Source organism: Ornithorhynchus anatinus, chromosome X3 (genome assembly GCF_004115215.2).
Source record: "Ornithorhynchus anatinus isolate Pmale09 chromosome X3, mOrnAna1.pri.v4, whole genome shotgun sequence".
Taxonomy (NCBI): Eukaryota; Metazoa; Chordata; class Mammalia; order Monotremata; family Ornithorhynchidae; genus Ornithorhynchus; species Ornithorhynchus anatinus.
Window position 1 is genome coordinate 25,420,966 of NC_041751.1, and position 25,839 is coordinate 25,446,804.

Sequence of the window (25,839 nt, forward strand, 5' to 3'; positions counted from 1 at the left end):
CCAAACCGATGATCTTGTATCTATGCAGTGCCTGGCACGTAGTAAGTGCCTGACAAATACCATTAAAAAAATACTGAAAAAGCTATTCAGCAGTGGGTGAATTCACCTGTCCTTACCATCTTCCACTTGGGAATTCACATTTTTAATTATTTTACTTGGCAGGGTATCAACTAAGAAATTTCCTCCATCTGCTCGTTTTTGAACTGCCTCCCAAAAGTCTAACTTTCCAGTACAAAAATAGAGGTGACTTGGGCTATGCTGGGTACATTCCATAAGGAGATAATCGGAAGGGTGTAATATTTCCAAATTATCACGTAATGCTCACCGAGAAACCTAGAAAGTCAGCTCAACCCCTCAATCCATTTCCTACTGATGGAAAATAAACTTCAATCTTAAAGTCGTGCCCTTTTTTATATTCTTGGATTTTCTCCTTCTTTTCAACAAAAAAAGGGAAGGGGGGAAACGTGAGACTGGATTTTAACGGAACACTGGAGAGGGACATGTATGGTTATTGCATTTTTCAGATAGCCGGTACTTTTTCAGCTACATGAGGATTCACAGGTTAGACCTCTTGGGGGGGGGGGGGGTACGAAGCTGGAAACAACCTACCTCCTGCTGGACTCCGTGACCGCTTTGACCTCAGATATGGTCTTCTAGCCAATGACTGCTTATATTTCTATTCAGTTGACTGCTATTCTGATCCCTGGCTACTGCTGAGGCAGAGAGAGTCTAGGTCCGAGGGGAAGGGTCTTGGGAGTGGGATGGAGCCCCTAAGGCGTGTGGCGGGGGAAGAGAAAACCCTGGGAAAATAAAACTTGGCTACAGCACTGCTAAGATCCCTCTCCCGTATTTATACATCTCGACCAGGGGCTGGGCGCCATCAGGGTACCTGTCTCGAGAAGTTTACGGCTATGGTGGTGCGGTGCAGCCAGACGTGTCAGGATTGAAGGTGCTTTGCCAGACCCATTTCTCATTATCAGAGTTAAGGCGAGGTTGGATAGAGAGAATAGGCAGGTTTGCTCAACCTCTTGCAGCGGGCCCTAAGTGGAAAGAGCCCAGGCCTGGGGGTCAGGGAACCTGGGTTCTAATCCCAGCTCTGCCACATGTCTGCTGTGTGACCTCAGGCAAGTCACTTCATTTCTCTGTTTCCTTATCTGTAAAGTGTGGATTAAGACTGTGAGCCCCACTGTGGGACATGGGCTGAGTCCAACTCTATTAGCTTGTATCCATCCCGGCACTTAGTACAGTGCCTGGCACATAGTAAGCACTTAAATACCACAATTATTATTATTTTTTTTAAGCTCTGCTTGAGAAGGCCACAAGGAACAGGGATGGTGGTGTTAGACTATGCTTCCAATTCTCTAGAAAATTCTCTCAAAACAGTACTTTGCAAGCACCATCAGATTCTTAGAATCAGTTCTACATGAGCTACAACATACTGAATGTGCTCTAGAAGCGTGCGCACGCACACACACAAAAACATGAAGATGATTATGAATCACTTTACAGTGTACCATGGGCTGGTTTAGCCTGAGGACCAAGGTTAAATACCTGCCTGCCAAAAGAACCAAACTGAACCAAAAAAAAAACCCCAAACACTGAAAGTTAGGCCAATCAATCAATCCTATTTATTGAGAGCTTACAGTGTGCAGAGCACTGAATTAAGGCTTGGGAGAGTACAATACAACAGAGTCGGTAGACACATTCCTTGCCACACTGTCCAATGTCATAATGATAGACAAAAAAAAAATAGAAAACCAAATCAAGACCAATCAACATGTCTTTGGAGAGACTTTTCACCAATTTTCATATCAAACTGAAGAGCTGAGCCGAAGTAATGGCTAACCTTTCGATATGGCGGAGAAACGGACTTACTGCACGTGTCAAGTTCAGGTTTCTCCAGAAGTTTCACCAGGGACACCCAAAGGCCACACTGAAATCAAAGAGCAAGACAAGATCAAAAACATTGGAATGCAGAAATCAAAACAGTGCTCGCTGCAACACTTCCAAGGGTAGATCAATCGCTCTGTCGTATTTAATGAGCATTTACTCCGTGCAGAGCATGGTGCTAAGCACTTGGGAGAGTACAATATCATGGAGTTGAGCCTGTGAAGAGAACAGAAGACCCCCAAGGCAAGCAACCAACAGGAAATGTGTCTGATATAGTGTACTCTCCCAAGCGCTTAGTACAGTGCCCTGCACACAGTAAACACTCAGTAAATATAACTGATTGATGGATGAGCAAAAAGGGAAAACAAGACTGCCTTGTTCTCTCTCTCTTGTCCCTCAAGTGCCACCATGCTCAGATTTCTCATTAAATTTCAACACCACTCCCAAACTCCCTTTAAAAACTTTAGTTTTTTTACATTAAGATACTGAATGTTCATTTTGTACTTATGAATAAAAGGCTATTTATTAAACTGGGAAAAATAAAGTTCCGGTTGTCCCTAGAGGAGGGGAAAAAGTTGAGAATGACTGGTCTAAGTAAACACTTTTTCTGCAGTGTTTAGACATTCTTTTCAATGTGTGAGAATGGCCATACTGCCCCCCACCCACCTGCCAAAAAAATGAAAATGAAAAAGTTCAACACAACCATTTACTGCCCTGGAAGCTACCTGAATTTACAAACATTTCTCTCTCTAACATTTGTTCCTCCTGTGCAAATGGCTTCTGGCTAATTCCAACAAAAACCATATGCCTGTCCTGGGTGGCAGCAAATTTTGGGGGCTTGTTATAAAAAAAAAAACCAACACTACTATAGGAGTTCAAATGTCATAGATTCATTCAAACTAAAAGCTTCAGGATTATATGAAAAAAAAAACACAAAACAAAACAATACAGTAGCTGGTCACAAAACCATGCTCAACTTCAAACTAGGCCCCGATCTTTTCTACGCATTTGAGATGGGTTCACATGGGGTCTTTAGTTAGCTTTGTCTCTTTCTGGGCACCAACTCAGAGCAAAGTAAAAGATCTCAACATTTTGTTCCCTTGTAAAATTGAGAGATGGATTTGGAACAGTATAAAGACAATCACATGAAGAAATCTACTTTTTCATGCAAATAAAGCAGTACACAAACACACTGGTTAAAGAGAAAGACAAGGACTCCCTTTCCTATTCAATCACTCCTTTCAATTTCTTTCACTTTCAACATTTTGGGGGGAAAAAGGCTTCATGAATCAAGTCTAGTTCTCAAGGTCCTAACAATGACATTTAATTAGCAGGCTGTCACTTGAACTGGCATTCAAAGCTTTTGTCAAAGACCTAATTCTAAACTAATTCAAACATCCTGTTAGTCCAATATTAATAGGAAATCAAGACAAAGCTTTTATTTGTAATAAGGTCCTAAATAGATATTAGAGGTATATTAATTCTTCAATACGTGAAGTCATTTTAAACATAAAAATTCTCAAGTTCACCTCTCAGAACCAGAGGTAGCTGAATATTCAGTGTTAACTTAACACACAATGCAAGTTCAACAGTTGCAAGTCATTAAGCAACACAGGGCAACCAGGTTTACAAAAAGAGACAGTAACAAATATTCTTCTAATCAACGCAGAAACCAAAAAAGTTCATTCATCTGCTAAAATTAATTCTTGTCCAGGCATCCTTTACACTTTACCCTGGTTTTTACACTAATTAGGAACTTGCTTGAGCCCTGCTTTCAATCGGGAATTTAACCCCTGATCATGAGAACTAGGTTTACTTTAGACATAGTCTGCCTTTTCTCAGCACATACTTCCATTGTAAAGAGAGCAGCTTGATCTGAGCTCAGCGGTGTTTTGCAAACATTGTACTCACAATATCCTCTCAAGAGGTAGAAAGGGAGAGGCATTCGAGAGCCTACGTGGTGTTGTTTTTCTATTCCTGATCTTTTACCTAGTCTGCCTTGCAAACTCTTACAAGTGGAGGTTCATTTTGCATTGAGTTTCCTCAGAACACTTCCCCAGTATAAAGCGAGGCACTCCTTGCTAATTCAGTATTAAATTCCTGCAGAAATTCTGAATCTCCAGCCTGAACAAGGGCCCAAAGAACCATATCTCTTGTACCGGGGCATGATACCCACAGCTTTGGAGAAGCAGCGTGGCCTAGAGGATAGAGCACAGGCCTGGGAGTCAGAAGGATCTGGATTCTAATCCTGTCTCCACCACCTGTCTGCTGTGTGTCCCTGGGCAAGTCACTTAGCTTCTCTGTGCCTCAATTACCTCATCTGCAATATAGGGATTAAGACTGTGAGCCCCATGTGGACAGGGACTATGTCCAACCTGATTAGCTTGTATCTACTCCAGCGCTCAGAATAGTGCTTGACAGGTAATAATAATAATGTTGGTATTTGTTAAGCGCTTACTATGTGCAGAGCACTGTTCTAAGCGCTGGGGTAGATACAGGGTAATCAGGTTGTCCCACATGAGGCTCACAGTCTTAATCCCCATTTTACAGATGAGGGAACTGAGGCACAGAGAAGTTACGTGACTTGCTCACAGTCACACAGCTGACAAGTGGCAGAGCCGACATTCAAACCCATGACCTCTGACTCCCAAGCCCAGGCTCTTTCCACTGAGCCATGCTGTTTCTCGTAGTAAGTAGGTAGTAAGCGCTTAATTTAAGTGCTTAAATACCATCATCATTATTATTTGTGACCATGTGTTATTTCCACGACTTGGTCCCTTTTTCAAAACAACTAAGTACCGCAGTAGATTTTAGATGGCGAGCTCCCAGTGGACAGGGAACCTGTCTTCTGCTTTTTGTAGATCCCAACACAGCTCCTCTACTACCAACGTACACACTGTACCTTGATCTCTTCTATCTGGCCGTGGATCTCCTGTCCACATCCGCCCTCTGGTCTGGAACTCCCTCCCCCTTCCCGACCGACAGTCCACCGCTCTCCCCTCCTACAAAACCCTCCTAAAATCACATCTCCTCCAAGGGGGCTTCCCGGATTTAAGCTCTCATTACCTTCGGCCCCCTCCTTTTTGCATCACCTATGCACTTGGCTGTGTACCCCATAAGCCCATTGATACCTCAGTCCCATAGTATCTATGTACATATCCTTATATTCCTCTCCCCTATCTGTAATTTCACATCTGCCTCCCCTCCATAAACTCTAAGATCCATGACAACACCCCTCTTCACTGCTGAGGAACTGGGGTTTGTTGATTGAACTGAATTCAGTCAACGGCATTTATTGAGTGTTTACCGTGTGCAGAGCACTGAACTAAGTACTTGGGAGAGCACAATACAATAGAGGTGATAGACCTGTTCCCTGCCCACCTGGAGGTCAGAGTCTAGAGAAGCTTCAGCTGAAAACAGCACAGCACTGCTTCCTCCCCACTCCCATTTTATAGTGGCAGTGTTTCTTCGGCCCCTCCCTGCCAAACATTCATTCAATTGTATTTATTGAGTGCCTACTGGATGCAGACAACTGTACTAAGCACTTAAGGGAATACAACACTAAAATACATTCCCTGCCCAAGAAGAGCTTACAGTCTGGGGGGGGTCACACAACACGTGTGCATGCTCACTCTGACTCCATACCACCTTCCCAGCTACCTTCCATCCCTTATAAATGGAAAAATTGAGGAAAATAAGACTTTGGGTCCTACTGCTAAGAAGAAAAAAAAATGCCAATATGTTTAGTGGGACCTGCCCAAGATTGGAGCCTGAAATATTCAAAAGGATGCATTTTGTTTCTAATATAATTGCAAAAAGTTTTTAATTTTTTATCTTCCCTTCATGAGAGAGACTCTCTTTTCAGTGGTAGGGAAGAATAACTTGAGTTTGAGAGGACAGCTTTAAATCCTATATGATTGACTCTGGTCTTCAACACACCAATCCAATAAATTAAATTCTATACAGTTTAATGGGTGGGTTGAACTTAAAAAAAAAAAAAAATAGGAGTGTGTGGCCTGCTCAGCCCTGCAAACTACTTGGGTGCCCATTGGGCAGGATGAGAAGCCAGGGAGGTAGACAGGAAAGTTTATGACAGCTCTAGATTTTCAATGCCAGGAGCTTTTTTCTTTCCCTAATCCCACTCTGGAGTTCCTGAGGGACTAAGAGGCAGCTGTTTGATAGATCAGAGAAGGGAGAGGGTTATAGCATCTGAGAGACAGCCTGCTTCTTTATTCCTTTGCAGTCCTGAATGAACCCAATTAGAGTTCTCTTGCTGTATTGTACTTTCCAAGCACTTAGTACAGTGCTCTACACACAGTAAGCGCTCACTAAATACGACTGAATGAAGAAGCATGGAAATGAGGGGAATTTCATGGTGTCACAGGACCTTGACTCCCAAGCCCCTGCTCTATCCACTACTCCATGCTGCTACATCGCTACCATAGCCAACAGTGGCCATTAAACTTACTCCGATTGGTTGTCAGCAAGCAGAAGGATGCCCAGAACTGTAGTCCTTCTATACAAGGGGAAGAAAATTCTGATTCTTCAGGCTATCTTAACAGCTTAGCAAAATACTATCCATAGATTCACACTCTCTGGATACTTCTTTTAATCTAGTTTTATAAACCTTCTTTCACCTCCCCAGATAACTAAGCCCCGGGGCAGGTGAGAAGCTTTTCTCAGGCAGTGCCTTGCATATGAGGAGGAAAGAAAGAGACAGTGTTATATGCAAGGCACTGCCAGAGAAAAGCTTCTCACCTGCCCCAGGTCTCAGATCAATGGTCCATTCGGCCCAGTATTACAGATCCTTAGAATAATATGGTCATTGACTTGCTGGTTATCCACCCTCACCATAATGAACTAATTATTTAACACCCACAACTTTCCCTCCAATAATCACCTGCTCGATTGGGGGGGGGGGGGGAGGGGGAGCAAGTGGATAAGCTTCCCAGTTATTTTTCAATACAACTGAGACTTGCATGAGTGAATTTGGAGAAATTAGGGTCTACCTTGCCTCGGATTTTTAAAAAATCATATAGAGGACTCAGCAAACACGGGCTTAGTTTGCCAGAATAAAATTACCACTTTGCAGATATTCTTTGGCCGATCTGTGTGTGTCTGTAGTGTACTTGTTAAGTCACGATCACATATACAGGCAGGCATGATAGAACTAGACCGGGATTAAAACTGTAATGTGTGATGATTTGCCCAGGTTACAACCACCCAACAAATCAACCACTCTGGGGATAAAAACCTGTATTTTCTGATGTCTTAACGTTATGCATAAGACCCTGAAATTCCAGGGAGTGCTACAGGTAAGTAAATCCCTTCCCCCCACTCCCGTCCCTCCCCTTCAGCTGAGATTAAGCCATCGACAATGAACAGACTTGAGGAAGCTCTGCCCCTAGATTTTCAAGGCTTCAAAGAAACCCTTGAGCAGATTACCCAAGAAAGTGTTGAACTGGGGAGGTGACAATTTAGAAATAGATGGTGCAGAGGTCAATGAGTTAATTGCATCTCATTCAGAGGAATCATTGTCTAACTAGGGCCTCACAGAACTTCAACAATCTAAGGCATCTTTGTTGCAAGATGCCAAAACAGATGAAAAAAACTGCCACGGTTTCCCGACCCTCAGCTTAAAATTTGGGGATGAAAAAGTCTTGCATCAAGACTTCTGTCAAACAAGCGGGTGAATTTATAAATAGAAAGGCGAAGAACCTAACCGAGAGAAGCTTTCATAGCTAGGCGGGTGTTTAGGACTTGGGCTACTCCAAGGCGTTTTCTGAAAAAAAGAAAACTGTTTTTTGACCTACATTGGACAAATGCATCACTAAAACTCAAAAACCACTAACAATCAACAGAACAGGCTTCAACTTCTGTGGTCTCCTGCAAAGACTGATGGTCGTAACTTCTTGTTGAATATTGGGATGTTATGTTTTGGACCACTAGTTCAGTGATGCTTAGCACTACATGTAAATCATCTCATTACTATTCCAGAGGTTCTGGAATTGATATATATATAAAACTATGTGACAGGCCCTGTACTAAGCACTGGGGTAGATGATGATGATTGTGGTATTTGTTAAGCAATTACTATGTGCCAGGCACTGTAATAAGAGCTGGGGCAGATCCAAGCTAGAGATACAAGCTAATCGGGTTATTAACAGTCTATGCCTGCTATACTGTTGTATTGTACTTTCCCAAGTGCTTATTACAGTGCTCTGCACACAGGAAGTGCTCAATAAATATGACTGAATGAATATGTCCAACATAGGGCGCGGAGTGGAGAGAAGCAGAGAGAAGTGAAGTGACTTACCCAAGGTCACACAGCAGACAAGTGAAGCCAGGATTAGAACCCAGGTCCTCCGACTCCCAGGCCCCATGCTCCCTCCACTAGACTATGCTGCTTCTCATTTATGACACAACCAGATTTTCAAGGAACATGGCCCAGTTGTATTTTGTGGTACACCTCTATTACCATTGGGTTAAGTACAGAAATGCCATAAGTCCTACATGTGTGTGTATTTTGTTGGGTTCTTTTACTAAAAGAAATGTAAAACACAATGAGAAACTGCACGGAGAGTCACTAAAAGGGTATTGCAAAAATATGAGTGTTGTCAACTGGCCAATGGACCATATTGGAAGAAAAAGTTATATCTCTAATACAACAGGCAGAAGGATGGTTACAGAAAAGATTTACACATGCTAAGCTGCTTGGCACCAGTTTAACACTGATTAAAATATGGACAAAGTGAAGGAAATTGAGAGCTCTGATTTTCTGAAATTGGATTTCTGAACATAAAAAGGTTAGAAAAATATTTATCAAATGCACTTGCTAACTAGGTGAGTCATATTTACTCTCGCATTTGCTTACATCTGTTTTCTGGGTAAAGAATCATTCAATTTCCAGGAGAGGGGTTGGCTCATATTGGGTGGTGCCCAACATAGCAGAGTATCAATAAATATTAGTTAACGGCTAAGCATAATGACCTTTGGTCAGTGGCCTGTCATAACTTCAAAAAACGCTTAATGGCCTCTACGGAAAAGACCCCATTTAGACCTTACAAAAGTAGCAGTATATTCCATGCAATGTCCAAGATCGTGTTAAAAGTCATTCCACTGCATCTTTTTTGATAGCTTAATATAAGCATGTAGTCCAAATAAAAATCTTATTAGAAAACTAAGATTTATGGACAATTTAAGACAATAGAGGCAGCACCTTGTACTCTCCTGCTTGACCCTTTATTCACATAACAATTCATTTTAGCAGACTGAAAAACACCCACTGGGGGGGAGGGGAGAATAACAATATAAGAATCACATAACAAATGCTCCATCCTCACACAGCCTGTGCTCCAGAGGACAAGTGGTAGTTGCAGGGCCTAAGGAATTTCCAGCAGGGTGGATGTGAGGTTGTATGAGGACGAAGAATATTTTTCCCCTTTTATCCTACCCTAGAATCATTTGGCCTACTCACTATCTGTAGGAGTGAGAAGTGATGGAGTGATGGGAAGCAGCATGACCTGGTGAAAAGAACACAGAACTATGAATGAGAGGACCTGGGATCTAAACTCGGTTCCGCCACTTGCCTGCTGTGCGACCTTGAGCAAGCCTCTTCTCTGTGCCTCGGTTTCCTCATCTGTAAAAGGAGGATACAATGAAAAGCAGCGCATCTTAGTGGAAAGAGCCCGGGCTTGGGAGTCAGAGGATGTGGGTTCTAATCCCAGCTCCGTCACTTGTCTATGTAACCTTGGGCAAGCCACTTGACTTCTCTGTGCCTCAGTTACCTCATCTGTAAAATGGGGATTAAGACTGTGAACCCCACATGGGATGACCTGATTATCTTCTGTCTACCCCAGTGCTTTAGAACAGTGCTTGGCACATAGTAAGCACTTAAGAAATGCCATCACTGTTATTGTTGGAGAAGCAGCATGGCTCAGTGCTGGAAAGAGCACGGGCTTTGGAGTCAGAGGTCATGAGTTCGAATTCCGGCTCTGCCACTTGTCAGCTGTGTGACTGTGGGCAAGTCACTTAACTTCTCTGTGCCTCAGTTACCTCATCTGTAAAATGGGGATTAAGACTGTGAGCCCCACGTGGGACAACCTGATTCCCCTGTGTTTACCCCAGTGCTTAGAACAGTGCTCTGCACATACTAAGCGCTTAATACCAACATTATTATTGCTGCTGTTCTCTCTCCTACTCAAACTGTGAGCCTCATGTAGGAGAAGGACCGTGTCCCACCTGATTAACTTCTATCTACCCCCGCATAGAGTACAGTGCTTGGCACACAGAAAGTGCTTAATAGCATAATTATATTATCATCACTATGTGGAGAAGCAGTGTGGCCTACTGGAGAGCGCACAGGCCTAGGATTCAGCTGGATTCTAATCGCAGCTTCACCACTTGCCTACTTGTGACCTTGGTTAAGTCACTAAGTCAGTCCTCAAGAACCTCCAGTGACTGCCCAGCTATCTCCACATCCAACAGAAACTCCTTACCACTGACTTGAAAGCACTCAGTCACCTTGCCCCCTCCTACCTCACCTCATTGACTTCCTATTACAACCCAGACCATGAGCTTCGCTCCTCTAAAGCCAACCTACTCACTGTACTTGGATCTCATCTATCACGCCGCTGACGTCTCACCCACATCCTCCCTCTGGCCTGGAACTCTCTCCCCTTTCATATCTAACAGACCACTACTCACCCCACCTTCAAAACTGTATTAAAATCACATCTCCTCAAAGAGGCCTTCCTTGACTGAGCCTTCATTTCCCCTAATCCCTCTCTCTTCTACATCACCTATGCACTTGGAGCTGTAAAAAAAAAAAAATTATGGTATCTGTTAAACGCTTACTATGTGCCAAGCACCGCTCTACAAGCTGGGGTAGATACAGGGTAATCAGGTTGTCCCATGTGGGGCTTGCACTTTTAATCCTCATTTTACAGATGAGGTAACGGAGGCAAAGAGAAGTTAAGTGACTTGCTCAAGGTCACACAGCAGACAAGTGGCAGAGGAGGGATTAGAACCCACGACCTCTGACTCCCAAGCCTATGTTCTTCCCAATAAGCCACGCTGCTTCTCTGCACTTGTTATTCACCCTACTCTTGGCCCCAGGGTACTTACGTACATAGCATGTCCTAGTGGGTAGAGCAGGGGCCTGAGAGTCACAATCATATCTGACAGAACACCATTCTCCTCACCTTCAAAGCCTTATTATAAACACATCTGCTCCAGGAGGCCTTCCCCAACTAAGCCCACTTCTCATCTCATCCCTATCCCTTCAGCATCACCCTTGCACTCAGATTTGCGCCTTTTAATTTACCCCGCCCTCAGCCTCACAGCACTCAGACATTAATATAAATGAATAAATTGTGGATGTGTACCTGTCTCCCCTTCTCAACTGTAGGCTCTTTGTGGGCAGGGAATATGCCTACCAACTCTATTATATTATAATAATAATAATGTTGGCACTTGTTAAGGGCTTACTGTGTACAGAGCACTGTTCTAAGCGCTGGGGGAGATACAGGGTCATCAGGTTGTCCCACGTGAGGCACAGAGAAGTTAAGTGACTTGCCCAGAGTCACACAGCTGACAAGTGGCAGAGCCGGGAGTCGAAGCCATGACCTCTGACTCCGAAGCCCAGGCTCTTTCCACTGAGCCACGCTTCTCCCTACATTTAGGACAGTGCCCTGCACACAGTAAGCACTCAATAAATACAATTGACTGATTCAGAATTATCACCCCAGACTGTCTGGCTGATTTGGAGAAGCAGCATACAAGTGGTTTGTTCTCTTGGGTGTGTGGAGCACAGAGCAGTTCTTGAATACCTATCTCTAGGGCTTTAGATAAGGAGGCTCACAATGTGCTGACCCAGAAGACCCAAACTCTATTCTTAAATTGGATTGGAAGCTCCTTGAAGACAGGGATCTGATCTTTTATATTTCTTGTGTACTCCCTAAGCATCTAGTACAGATATCTGCATACTGAAAGCACACAATAAATACTGTTGAAAGTGATGTTGCTTTCACTACAAACTAGAGTACCACAAAATGTAGCGCACACTACCTCATTTTGAAAAACTCTGCAAGGGTGGTTGAAGTTGCCACCGTGAAATTAGATATCAATTTTAAAATACATCTTAAGAATATGTGTATGTGTGTGTTGTGTGTGCGCATGTGCACCTAATAAGAACAGTTATTTGGAAAGGAAGTAATCATCACTTAGCTAATATTCTTTACTCTCTGCTCCCATTAAGGAAACAACATCATGAGCCATTCTAGTAATTAGACTGGGGAGCTCGTAAGAAACCAAATTGTCTGAAGGCATTTCAAAAAATGAGAACAAAAATAATAAAATAATTCCTCAGGGCTAAAATAATTCTCCCTTAAACATGCTCCAAAGACACCCCAGGAGGAGAAAACATTAATTGTATAAGTATTCTATATTGAGGAAAGAATCAACAAAATGTAGAGCATGAAGTTGGAAAAACAGTGGAAAAAACGGTTTAAGGTATCAGAGAACCTTTCCTATGGGGACAGATCCCAGGCCTGGCAATTAGAAGGACCTGGGTTCTAACCCCAGCTCTGCCACTTGTCTGCTGTGTGATTTTGGGCGAGTCACTTCACTGCTCTGTGCCTCCTGTAAAGTGTAAAATGGGGATTAAAACTGTGAGCCCCATGTGGGACAGGGACTGTGTCCAACCCAATTTGCTTATATTCACCCCAGCGTTTATTACAGTGCCCGATAGAGAGTAAGTGCTTAACAAATACCACACCTAGTATTATTAAAATTTAAAGTGAAAACACAAACTCAAATATATAATGCATTTTGTAATTTCAAATGAAAATTTTCAGATTTCATTCCAAGTTGACTTCATTCTTAATGGTATAGAATATAGAAAGCAGGAGCCATACATTTACATATTCCTATAATGGTCTAGCCTGTGTGAACTCCTCCTCGTGAAATGTAAACAGATTTCAAACAAATAAAGATAAGCAGAGAAGTTGAAGAGAACACCTGCTCAGAGAATGCTTGAAGAAATTTCCTCCAGCCTCCCAAACTGGGAGAAAAGCACAGCTCTCCAAGTGCTGGAAAAGAAAAAGGGATGACCCAGAAGGGACATTGAAGACTCACTGGCAAATGCATTTTTAGTAATCCCAGGATGATGCTATGGAAATTCTATCTCATTGACTGTTTCTCGAGAGGTCTCCGGCCTGCTCTTAAAATCTAATCCTCCTACCTGTGCCACCAACTCAACTTCCTTGCATAAGCACTTGCTTCCAACCTTCTCTCCTCCCTTACTATCTTCAGCTTCTCACTCCCCTCTGGCTCTTTCTCTACCACCTTTAAATTTTCTCAAGTCGTCCCCACACTAAAAGAGTCCTTCCCTGGATCCCATCGCACCCTCCAGCTTTCATCCCGTTTCTTCTAGTTCTTGTCCAAACTTTTGGAAACTGTGGTGCATCTACACACCTTGCCTTCCCTTCCTCTTCACCACCTCTCTTCGCGACCCTCTGCAAACTGGTTTTCGCCCTTTTCGCTCAACTAACAACTGCGCTCACCAAGGTCTCCGATGACAAGTCATCGAATCTATTTAGCCAAGTCGAATCTATTCAAAGCTGTCCTAATCCTCCTTGACCTTTTGACTGCCTTCAGCACCACTGGCCACTACTTTTGGCCTTGGCTTCAGTGCCATGGTACTCTCCTGGATCTCATTCTATGAACACTCCAGTTTCCTCAGTTTGGCTTTTCTTTGTCATTTCACCCTCTAACTGCAGGTGCCCTGCAAGGCTTTCTTCTGTGTCCTTTATTCTTCTGACTTTATACTCATTTTCTCGGGATGTGGCATCAACCTCTATGCAGCTGACTCCCCAATCTATCTCACTAGACCCAACTTCTCAACTGCCCTAAAATCTCACATTTCCTCCTGCCTCTAAGATATTTCCACAGGCGACCCACCGGAACCTTAAACCCAATGACAAAAACTAAAATCATCTTCCTTCCTCAACCTGCAACTCCTCCTACCTTTCCCGTCACAATGACATCATCCTCCCTGTCTCCGTAGCCCGTAATCCTAGCTTTATCCTTGACTCCTCGTTTTCTTTTAGCTCTTACATTGTTAAATTCTACCAGAGCAGTCCTTTCTTCTCCATCCAAATGGCCACCACCATTTCAGTTCAGTTCAGGCTAACTGATCGGATCCCAGCTTGACTACTGTATCAACCTCTTCACCGGGTTCCCCACCCTCCAGCTCTCGCCTCTCCAGTCCACACTTCACTTAGCTCCTCAAATTATCTTGCTCAAATGTCATTCAGCACACATCTCTCCTCTCCTCAAAAGTCTTCAGTGGCTACTCATTCTTCTCTGAATCAAGCAGAATCTTCTGACCATTGCCTTTAAGGAACTGCATCAGCTCTCTCACCGCCTTGCCTATTTTCTCTCTCTTCTTACTACATCCTAGCTCACTCCTTCCTTCCCTTCCAAGCCCAACTTTTTACTGTGCATATCCTTCCAACTGTCCAGCCTCCGAGCCATGGCTCATGCCCTTCCTTATTCCTGAAACTCCCTCCCGCTTCAGATTCATCACATCTCAGCCTTTCCCATCAAAGCCCATTGCCTCCAGGAAGTCTGCCCCAATTAAGTTTTCCTCTCCCCGGGCTACATCTTCCCATTAATCATCTCAACGCTTTTGCACTTGCAATGTTTTTTTCAACGTTTGTACCCATTTCTTCCTACTATCGGTAAATTATTATGTATGTTCCTCCTCCCTGTCCCCCTTGTTAGATGGTAAGCTCCTTGTGGGCATGGATCGTGTCTCCTACATCTATCGTACCCTCCCAAACACTTACTGCAGGGCTCTGCACAAGAAGATGCTGATTGATTCATCACTCCCCTCCTCAAAAGCTTTCAACAGCTATCCATTGCTCTCCGCATGAAACAGAAAATCCTATCAGTAGATTCAAGCCTCTCCATCATTCTCCTCCTTACCTTAGAACAATGATACACAGTAAATGTTTAACAAATACCAAAATTATTATCATATCCCAGATGTCAACCACTGTGCCTATTCTTTTAGACTCTGAGCCCCAATGGGGGTCAGGGACTGTGTCCAACCTGATTGACGTGCATCTACTCCAGCGCCTAGAACACATAGTAAAGCACTGAGTATCATAATGACTTATAATTACTATTACCTTCCCGATCTCTTTTCTAACTACACCCCTGTTCACCCTCTTTGCTCCTTGCAACCTAACCTCTTAGCTATATCTTTCTCGCAGCTTTCCTGCCTCCCCAATGCAAGGAATTCTCCCCGCTTCAAGGCTGTCCTAAAAACAATTCCTCCACTAATCTCCACTCTCACATATAAGTTTATTCATTTAACAACTCCTTTTATGTTTGCTCTTATTAACAGTTGTATCTTTTTCCCTGTTGGTCTCATGAAATGTCCACTACCTGTGACTACCCGATTCTCCCATTAGACTGGAAGAACCTTGAGGGCAGGGATTTCATGGTCTACATTTAGTGTAGGTTCTACAAAGTCTAATAGGGTGTCCTGTGTACAGCAGATGCTCAAATACTGAAGATGATTGGCTCCAACCAGCAGAGAGGCTCGGAATGATGTGGAGATTTCCCATTCTTGGAAATGGTCTTTGTAAAGGTCTAATACGTCTGAAATCCTATAGAAGAGGGATTAGAACTCATTAAAGTCTAAGTTTGCAATAGAGGAACATTAAAAACTGGGTAAGGACCAAAAAATAAAAAAAGAAAAGCAAAAAGCAATAAGCAATACAGTCAAGTCAGTTGCTGGTAATCTTTCAATTGCAGAGCCTAACTGGTTGCAGAAGATGGGTATTTGTACCAGTAGGACTAGAATGACTGATTCTTACAAAAATGTGCTGTATGGCTCTTGGAATTTTTCTTCTCAATGTGACCTCTTACAGTCTCATTCTCCTTAAGCATTAATGTTTCTCAAAAGTAATTGACACACACCTTGATTCTGTAAGCTCCCAAACTACACACCTTGCAGTTTGGAGGTTAAAATGCAATACTGAAAATCCCAAATTCAAATTATGGTTATATCTACAAAAACCAAACAAAAAACCCTACTAATCACATTCAAATAATTTGAATGCATTCCTTCTCCTCCCCCAATATCTAGCAGTAACAGAGAACCAAAGAACTTAAATATATTAAGTCTTAAAACGCTACATGAGCAAATGGAGTAGTAATAAGCAAGAAGCTAGTGAAGGAAGGGAAGAAAAAAGGAAGTTTCTATTAAATTTGTTGAAGTGCCCAGAGGTGTAGAAATTTCCATTTGGACAGTGTAATAAGATTGCAGGAGAAACCTCTCAAATGAAGTTCTGAGGATTCAGCAATTATTGTTTATTTATCATTTACTTGTGTCTACTATTGGCATCTCTTCTCTCACTCTTTACTACTATATACAGACTGTCTTGCCTACCACTGGTATCAGGCTCCCCAAGTCTCCATGGGTTGGCAAAACGGTGTTTAGTTTCCTGACTTGAGGAACTAACTACAAGGCTTTGGAAACACTGGGAAAAGTTTAAAAGTTTAAAAGAGTAGTGATGGTGAAAAATAAGCATACTTAGCCAGTATTAAATAGGAATAATAAAGGAACGTACAGCATACAAAAATCATTCCTTTTTAATATGAGAACAAATTATTCTAGAAATGTATTTAACAGGGAAATTATTGTCTTTTAATCTTGTCTTTTCTTCTTCAGAAATTGTTCACTTAATCTTTCACTTAGAAATCAAGCTTAAGGGCAAAAATCACAATGAAAGCAGGAGGAAAATGAGGAATACGTCCATTGGACCTTAACACTGAAGCATAATGTGAGAATGTGCATAGGATTCTGCAGAGCCACCTTATCCTTGCAGAGTGATGAGAACAGAAGATTAGAAACATCAGGGGTCAGCCACAGAAAACCATGTCTCAGTTGTCTACCACGGTATACAAAATAATTTACAGTCTATTAAGTGCGGGTACTCAAAACTGCACTGGGAAAATCTGCCGTTGATAGGACAAACTGCAGTCGCTTTATGGCTACTGTCTCTGCTATTAGGTTGTAAATTAATCTAGGTCGCACCTGATACTTTTGTAAATACCTTAAGTGTCTAAACATCATCTATACACAGTATATGCTCAATCAATACTGTTGATACTGACAGACTTTCACGGGGCCCTGCTGTGTATTTCAGTAAATACATCAGTTGGTTTGAGCTAATCCCTCATCTGCCATACAATTTTGCACCTATTTCACACTCTACCTATAGATCAATGAGGAAGCTGAACAAGCGGCCCCAGGGGCATCCGATTCATTTTTTTTCTTTTTAATTTCCCAAAGCATGCCTCCAGTCCACTCTCTGCCTCTTCTAATAGTGGTACTATTGTTTTCCCCAATCGCAGGATGGATTTAGCAGCTCCATCAGTTAACACTGCTTTCTTCTAATAGGGGGAAACCACCGTATCTCCCTCCCCAAGATCCAATGTGATACACCGCCACATTTGCTCCTGTACACGAGCTGGAAAGCCACTGCTGACGGAAATCCAGATAACAATGGTAATAATGATGGTATTTGTTAAGTGCTTACTATGTGCCACACACTGTTCAGGATGCTCAGATATCAGGATGACCCTGTCCACATCAGTTACGTACTTAACTGCTTCATTCAGCTCTGCCCTCTCCTCTACCAAGCAGTATTATTTCTCCAACCTAAGTGACTCCCAAGCCCACTGCCCTCACCAGTTGTTTCAGATGCTCAACTCCCTCCTCAAGCCCCCTACCTCACCCCCACCATGAGCTGGCCACATATTTCATTGAAAAAATGTAAACCATCAGGCATGATCTCCCTAAATCTCCCCTGCTCTTCTCCAAGCCCTCCCTCTCCCTGCCCCATCTTCACCTCTCTCATCTTTCCTAGCGGTATTTCAAGAGATCTCTCACCTCCTCTCAAAATTAATTACTTCCATCTGCACCTCTGACCCCATTCCTTTGCACCTTATCAAAAAACTTGCCCCTTCCCATCTTCCCTCTCTGACTGCCACCTTCAATTGTTCTTTCTCCAACAGCTTCTTTCTCAATGCTTTCAAACACACTCACGTATCACTTATTCTAAATAAATAAATAAATAAATAAAGACCCTCCCTCGATCCCACGGCTCCTTCCAGTTATTGTCCCATCTACCTCCTACCATTCCTCTCCAAACTCCTTGATCGAGTTGTACTGTAATAATAATAACTGTGGTATATGTTAAGCACTTACTATGTGCCAGACACTGTACTAAGCAGTGACATAGATACAAGTCCCACATGGGGCTCACGATCTTAATCCTCATTTTACAGATGAGAAAATGAGGCACAGTAAGTGACTCACCTAAAATCTATAGTTCTATTTATCTACTTTGATGGTAGTGATGCCTACTTGTTTTGTTTTGTTGTCCGTCTCCCACTTCTAGACTGTGAGCCCGTTGTTGGGTAGGTATTGTCTCTGTTGCCGAATTGCACTTTCCAAGTGCTCAGTACAGTGTTCTGCACACAGTAAGCGCTCAATAAATACGATTGAATGAATGAATGAGTCACAAATTTGAATTTGATACTTGGGCTTGGCATACTACCGCAGGGTCAACACTTGTTCAGTAGGCATCACAAATACAAGACCGTAGCGCTTAGCAAGCACTTAATGCCGTAAGTGGCACACACCTTGGAGAAGTTACCTGGGGAACTTCAGTACAGTGACAAAATAAATAAGTCTTGTCTTCAGGGTAAGATGCTTCAATGATGAGCAGATGTGGGCTTTTCCCCTGCCCTCGCTGCTCCTTCAAAGACCACAAATTCAAAAAGTTTCTAGAGGTAGTAGGTATAACTGTCCTTTCAATGCAAGGACAGACTTGTTCAAGGCATAAAAAAAAGCAACTTTTAAAATCAATCAAGTGATCTTTCTGCTGTAGAACTGCTAGCAGAAAAAGACCAAGTGCTTACTGAGCACTTACTATGTGCAGAGCACTATACTCAGCACTTGGGAGAGTACAAGAGAGTTGACAGACACCTTCCCTGCCAACATCCATCTTACAGTTAAATTGCCATGTGGATGCAAATGCAATGTCACCTGTTTTTAGACAAAAGCCCACCCTGTGCTATGCCTTGTTGTAATCTAACTCAATAGACAGGATCAAATTAAGCAATATAAAAAGACATGACTAATTATGCTTCCGATGCACCAAATTGCTTCCTGCCTTCATCCACATGAAGTATAATATGAACTCTCCTTATACTTGCAAGACTACCTACCCTCTACTTCCATGTAGCTATTGATGCCATAAATGAGCCAGGGAGACCGTAGACACCTGCAAGTATCTATCATCAAACGAAAGCCTGTGGCTAACGTATCAGAATCAAGTCTTCGGAAAGCGTGGAGCTTCCTACTGCTCCTTGAAATCGTCATCTCTTTTTTCTACTCCATCTTGTACAGTCTAAGCCAGACACCCCTGCACTGGAAGCATCCTATGCAACGGGAGGAGAAACCAGAATGACTGGGACTGGGGGAGGGAGAGAATGGAGGAATAGTTCGGGAATATAAAATTTATATTTTGACCATGCCATCAACGATTCACCCAGCAGTTTGGATTGTGAATGAAATTCCTGGACAGTGAAGAACAAGTCTTCTTCTATCATTCTAGTCCTCAGTATATCTCCTGAAGCTCTTAAGTGAAAATTTTCCCAGTGTGCTTTTTGCCTGCTACCCCTTTCCAACTTCTAATCCTCCTTCCAAGCATTATACAGGTTTGGATCACTCTCCACTCCAGCACTTCAGTTTGTCTCCTCCTTTTCTTCAAAAAACGTCTTTAAATCGACCCTTCTAGAAACCTATTTCTTCCAAGGCCCTCCCTAAAATTTCCACACTACAAGCCACTCCGTGAAAAGCTCTACCCAAGGACCAGCGTGGCCTAGTGCAAAGAGCCGGGCCTGGGAGTCAGGGCCTGAGTTCTAATCCCAGCTTGCCTGCTGCGTGACCTTGGGTGAGTCACTACTTCTCTGTGCCTCATCTTCCACATCTGCCAAATGAGGATTAAATGCTACTCCATCCTACTTAGACTGTGAGCCCGTATGGGACAGGGACTGTGCCCAACCTGATTATCTTGTATCTACTCCAGCATGTAGTACAGTGCTGAGCACATAATAAGCAATTAATACCAAAATCATCTAGGACCAGGGAGCAAGAGGGCAGCAAGCAGGCTAAGTCACCTCTCAGTTCTTTTCCTTCAACTTCCAGGTCCATCCACTGTCTTCTGATGAAGTGCGATTCCCCCGCCCCAGACTTCCTGGCCCTTTCCCTCTCTACAACAGACATGAGCATTAAAATAATAATAATTAAAATAATAATAATTATGGTATTTGTTAAGCGCTTACTATGTGCCAGGCACTGTACTAAGCGCTGGGGTAGATACAAGCAAATCGGTTGTACACGGTTCCTGTCCCAAATGGGGCTCACAGTCTCAATCCCCGTTGTACAGATGAGGTAACTGAGACCCAGAGAAGTGAACTGACCTGCCCGAGATCACACAGCAGACGCAGGGCAGAGGCGGGATTAGAACCCATGACCTTGTGACCCCCAGGCCCATGCTCTATCCACTACGCCATGCTGCTTCTCATTACTGAACGCCTTCTAATAACCATCACTTTACAAACCGGTAGTGACTGTCTCACTCAACAAGAGTCTACTGACTGGATCCAGGGTAAACCATTTCTCTTTTTCATGTGTCCTTCCACTAGCCTGACCCAGAAAAGGGGGCTTCAAGGAAGCAAGGGTCCCCTTCTCCAGTCTTCCCTGGTTGGGGCAGCGACGAGTGGGGGCTTTTCTAGGTCCCCCGCCCCCATTATCTATATATGGTACCCCTTCTGCCTGGGGTGCTGGGTGATGAGGAGAACAGTCGACATCCAGAAAGGATGGTTTCACTTGTAGCACAAGGTTCTGGCCAGACGTGGCATGGCTATCAAGCTCGAGCTTGTCCTCTAGACTGTAAGGTCGTTGGGGGCAGCGCTCAATAAATACCACTGATTGAATAATAGCATTGCATGAGGCCGTTCAGCCTTGATGAAGGATGACTTTTGGTGAGAGGTACGTCTTTTGGAGAGGGTTTTCCTCACTGGAGCAGAGGCTGTTGGGGGCCGGGGGGAGGAGGAGTCCTCTAGACTACAAACTCATTATGGGCAGGGAATGTGTCCGTTATATTGTTATACTCTACTCTCTCAAACACTCAGTACAGTGCTCTGCTCACGGTAAGCACTTATAAATACGATCGAGTGGCTTTGTAATCAGACAAGCTCTGAGATCAGGCCTTCTAAACCTGCCCAGAGATAGAAGTGAATGTCTGACGAGGTGGCACTTCCCCCTGAAACAACCACCTTTGCCTGCATATGCCCTGCTCTTATGCTCCTGCCATTTCCCGGCTCCCGTCCGTCTACTTGGAAAGAGTATGTTTGTGTCTTCTTGCTGCTTTTGCTCAACCAATGTGCTGGGAGCAGAGTACTGTACTAAGTGCTTGGGAGAGTACAATACAACAGAGTCAGTAGACAAAGACACGGTCCTTGCCCACAAGGAGCTTACAGCCTAGAGGACAGTTGTGCTTTTATTTTGTTCCTGTTTTCCCCCCTGGTTTTTGCGGGAAAATTGAGACGACATCCCTGACCTCTCAAACAGCATTCTCAAAGGTGGCTTACACAAATGGGTCGGGTCACAGCGGTGCCTGCTGTTGCTGAGGCTTCAGGAATACTCTGTTCCGTGGCCACAGAATGCACCCATTCTCCCTAGTACCTTTCCCCCTCTTAACTGTTGGTGCTGAGCAATGATCACCCAAATGGCAACTGGTCAGAAAAGAAGATTCACTGTACCTCCCAGGGGACAGTGTGCAAGATTTTCCAGGTGGCACTCACACCCACAGATATGATCTAATTGTCAGCAGTATTTTCTTCAAACCGAATGCACATCTAAAAATCACATCTCCTCCAAGAGGCTTCCCCAACTAAGCCCTCATCTCCCCTACGTGCCCTTCGCTTCTGGTGTCACCTCTGCACTAAGATCTGTGCCCTTTAAGCAACTTAATATTCACCCCAGCCCTTCTCATAGCTTAATACTCCATTTCCCCTAGCTGAAATTTATTTTACTGTCTCCCCATCTAGACTGTAAGCTCCTTGTAGGCAGGGATATTTACCAACTCTGTTACACTGTACTCTCCCCAGGCACTTAGTACAGTGCTCTGCACACAGTGAGCACTCAATAAATACCATTGATTGGACGGTACGACAATCTACCTATTTCATGATTTGACTATGTACTGTTCAATGTTTATTCGATTCAGTTGTATGTCTTTAATTTGCCTGCCCATTCCCATGTCTTTTCTTAGACTGTAACCCCTAAAGGACACACAAGAGAAGCAGTGTGGCCTAGTGGAAAGAGCAGAGGCCTGGGTTCTAATCCTGGCTCCACCTCTCACCTGCTTTGTGACCTTGGGTAAGTCACTTCGCTGAGCCTGTTACCTCACCTGTAAAATGGATATTCAATACCTGCTCTCCCTTCTACTTAAACTATGAGGCCCATGTGGGGCCTGATTATTTTGTACCTATCCCTGTGTCCAACCCAATTTGCCCATATCCACCCCAGTGCTTAGTACAGTGCCTGGCACATAGTACATGCTTAACAAATACCATTATTATTATTACAGTGCTTGGCATATATCAAGTGCTTGACAAATACCATGATTATTATAGTAAGTGCTTAATACCCTACCTTTCCCAGCACTTTGAAGAGGCACTGCACATTGTAAGCCCAAGCTCACAAAGCAGTCAGTCCAGCAATTAAGCAGTAGTACTTAATGAGCACTTTCTCTCTGCAGAGCTTTGTACCAAGAGCTAGGGAAAGGTACAATGGCAACACATACATGATTGTGCTTAATAAATACTATACATCGATACACTTCTGCAGCTTCTCCTGAAGTCAAGTAAAACAGTTCTGATCATACCCACATGGCCAGTTTGGAGGTCAGGAGGAGGTGGGGAAAAGAGCAGTCACCACATCAGACAGATCTGGAAGTATGCACTTCCAGGTTCTGGCCAGGAGCCAATGACTGAGAGCAGATCCTGACATCCGACAACCTGGATCACCCCTTGCTGAAGCAGCTGATAACGAAATGACCTACTGTGGGAAATATTTATCATGGATTTGTTTCTACTAAGGTTATCTCTGAGTGAGAGAAGGGGAAAAAGTTAAGTTCTGCTGAAAAGTATTGATTGCTTAAAAAGTAAGAGGAGACAGTGACCATGACACTAGAGAGCATGATCTAGTGGAAAGAGCACGGGCCCAGGAGCCAGAGGACCTGGGGTCTAATCCCAGCTCCGCCACTTGTCTGCTGGGTGACCTTGGGCAAGCCACGTGACTTCTCTGGGCCTCGGTTACCTCACTGTAAAATGGGGACTAAGACTGTGAGCCCCATGTGGGACACGGACTGTGTCCAATCTGATTAATAATAATGTTGGTATTTGTTAAGCGCTTACTATGTGCAGAGCACTGTTCTAAGCGCTGGGGTAGATACAGGGTCATCAGGTTGTCCCACGTGAGGCTCACAGTTAATCCCCATTTTACAGATGAGGTAACTGAGGCACAGAGAAGTTAAGTGACTTGCCCACAGCCACCCAGCTGACAAGTGGCAGAGCCGGTATTCGAACCCATCACCTCTGACTCCCAAGCCCGGGCTCTTTCCACTGAGCCATGCTGCTTGTATCTACCCCAGTGTTTAGTAATAATAATAATAATAATGTTGGTATTTGTTAAGCGCTTACTATGTGCCGAGCACTGTTCTAAGCGCTGGGGTAGACATAGGGGAATCAGGTTGTCCCACGTGGGGCTCACAGTCTTAATCCCCATTTTACAGATGAGGGAACTGAGGCACGGAGAAGTTAAGTGACTTGCCCACAGTCACACAGCCGACAAATGGCAGAGCTGGGATTCGAACTCATGAGCCCTGACTCCAAAGCCCGTGCTCTTTCCACTGAGCCACGCTGCTTCTCTGTTTAGTACAGAGCCTGGCACACAGTAAACACTTAATACCATCAAAAACGCAAACAACAGAAACACTAACTTCTCCACTCTTAAAGCCTCTGCAATAAATACGATCGAATACTTCCGTCTGTATGCTCACCTACTAAATGAAACAATAGACGAGTACAATGAAGGATTCCATAGCCTCAATCAGCAGTCTAGAAGATTATCAGAGACTTCCTTGCCAATGGCCAGGGTAATTTTATACGAATCCCCTCCTGTGACAGAACATGACACCTCCTAAAAAGTCGCAACCGAAGCATCGTTTTCCCTATTGTTTCAGGTCAAACTTGAAACTCGGCATAAAGCCACAAAGGAGTACTGTGTTCAAAATCTCAAATCGGCCTGGGGCCAACAGGGGTTTTAATATAGTCCGGAAGCCTTCCCCAAGAACTCCGGCGCTTAGTACAGAGTCCGGCACATAGTAAGCGCTTAAATACCATCATCACCATCATCATCACTATTATTAGAAGAACTGGGTCAAACACCTACTTGTCATCACCAGATCGCTACTTTGCCGAGAGAGCCAAACTCCCCAACCCACTTCCCAAGGCACATCCACTAGCCCCAAGGACTGGCTTGAAGATGTTCAGTTGGGCCCACGGTTTTTGTGTCGCTTTGTTTAGCCCCCCGCCCCCGGTTCTCCTAGTCTTCGCCGAGGAGATGCTTCGGTACTCCAAGCGAGTAAAGGGGAAGGAGAGTGAAACGGGACAATGCGAACGGCCGGAGCGAAGCCGATGGACGAGGGGCGGGGAAGGAAGAACCTCCCCCTTCCCGAAACAAAACCACGGAAGAAAGCGGGTGTCACTCGGTGGGGGGGGGGGGGAAGAAACACGCGCAAAAAGTTGAAGATAAAGGGTCGGAGGGGAGAGAGAGAAGGGGGGGGTCGGGAAAGAGGGATGGTGATGGGGGCGACCGGACACAGCGGACTCACCTGCCAGCCGCTCGCCCCGCCGGTGCGCTTCTTCTGCCGGAGCCTCGGGACCCCCGAGTTAAAACCGAGGGGGCTGCGGAGGAAGAAGAAGAGGCGGCGGCGGGACGGAGTCCGAGGAAGCGGACATAAGGGGCGCTGATGGGAGGGGGGGGCTCCTCACAGGCGGCAGCTCCCGCTCACCGGGCGCCCCATTCCTCCGACAGCGGGGTTCTGAGTCGTGCCGAGAGGCCAGATCCGCTCCTCCGGCCGCCCCTCCCGGTTCCCCGTTCCCTTCCGCGCCCCGCAGCCCGGTTTCCGGCGACCTCACTCCACCCATTCACTCCAGCGCCGCCGCCATCTTCTTCGAGGCGGGATTAAGAGCATCCCCGTGCGCATGCGCGGCCAGAGCCGACTCCCCCGTTCTCCAAAGGTTGGCCGAGCCGGTCCAGGCCAAGTTGGGCGGAGCCATTGCGCATGTGCGAAGCGATTAACTCGCCGCGTCCCTAGCAGGGCGCACGTGCTGATGTTCCCGCCGACCTCCCTGTCCACTCTCTTTAACTCTATACCCGAGGCTTCTGTGAAGACCCCCGACGCCCTACACTGATTAGAAAGCTGAGGAAAACGGGGATAATAATAGTCGTTTTGGTATTTGTTAAGCGCTTACTATGTGCCAAGCACTGTTCTGAGCACTGGGTAGATACAAGGTGATCAGGGACACCACGTGGGGCTCAAAGTCTTCACTCCCATTTTCCAGATGAGGGAACTGAGGCACTGAGAAGTTAAATGACTTGCCCAAAGTCACACAGCTGATAGGTAAGCCCGTCAAAGGGCAGGGAATGTCTCTATCTGTTACCGATTTGTACATTCCAAGCACTTAGTACAGTGCTCTGCACATAGTAAGCGCTCAATAAATAATAAT

The 25,839-nt window shown here is 44.5% G+C and overlaps 1 protein-coding gene across 5 annotated transcripts in view; it reads right to left on the minus strand.

Moving 5' to 3' along the window:
* The window catches only part of APC (APC regulator of WNT signaling pathway), a 121,601-nt gene extending 96,333 nt beyond the window's left edge, over positions 1-25,268 (minus strand). For 3 of the 5 annotated variants that reach the window (XM_029054015.2, XM_029054020.2, XM_029054018.2), the window contains exons 1-2: positions 24,942-25,267; positions 1,847-1,933 (exon numbers count right to left, since the gene is read on the minus strand). The gene's annotated coding sequence lies outside the window, so the exon portion shown is untranslated. Of the gene's footprint in view, positions 1-1,846; positions 1,934-24,941 lie in introns of all 5 variants that reach the window. The other 2 variants (XM_029054016.2, XM_039910632.1) reach the window with 2 other exon arrangements.
* Positions 25,269-25,839: the final 571 nt, after the last annotated feature.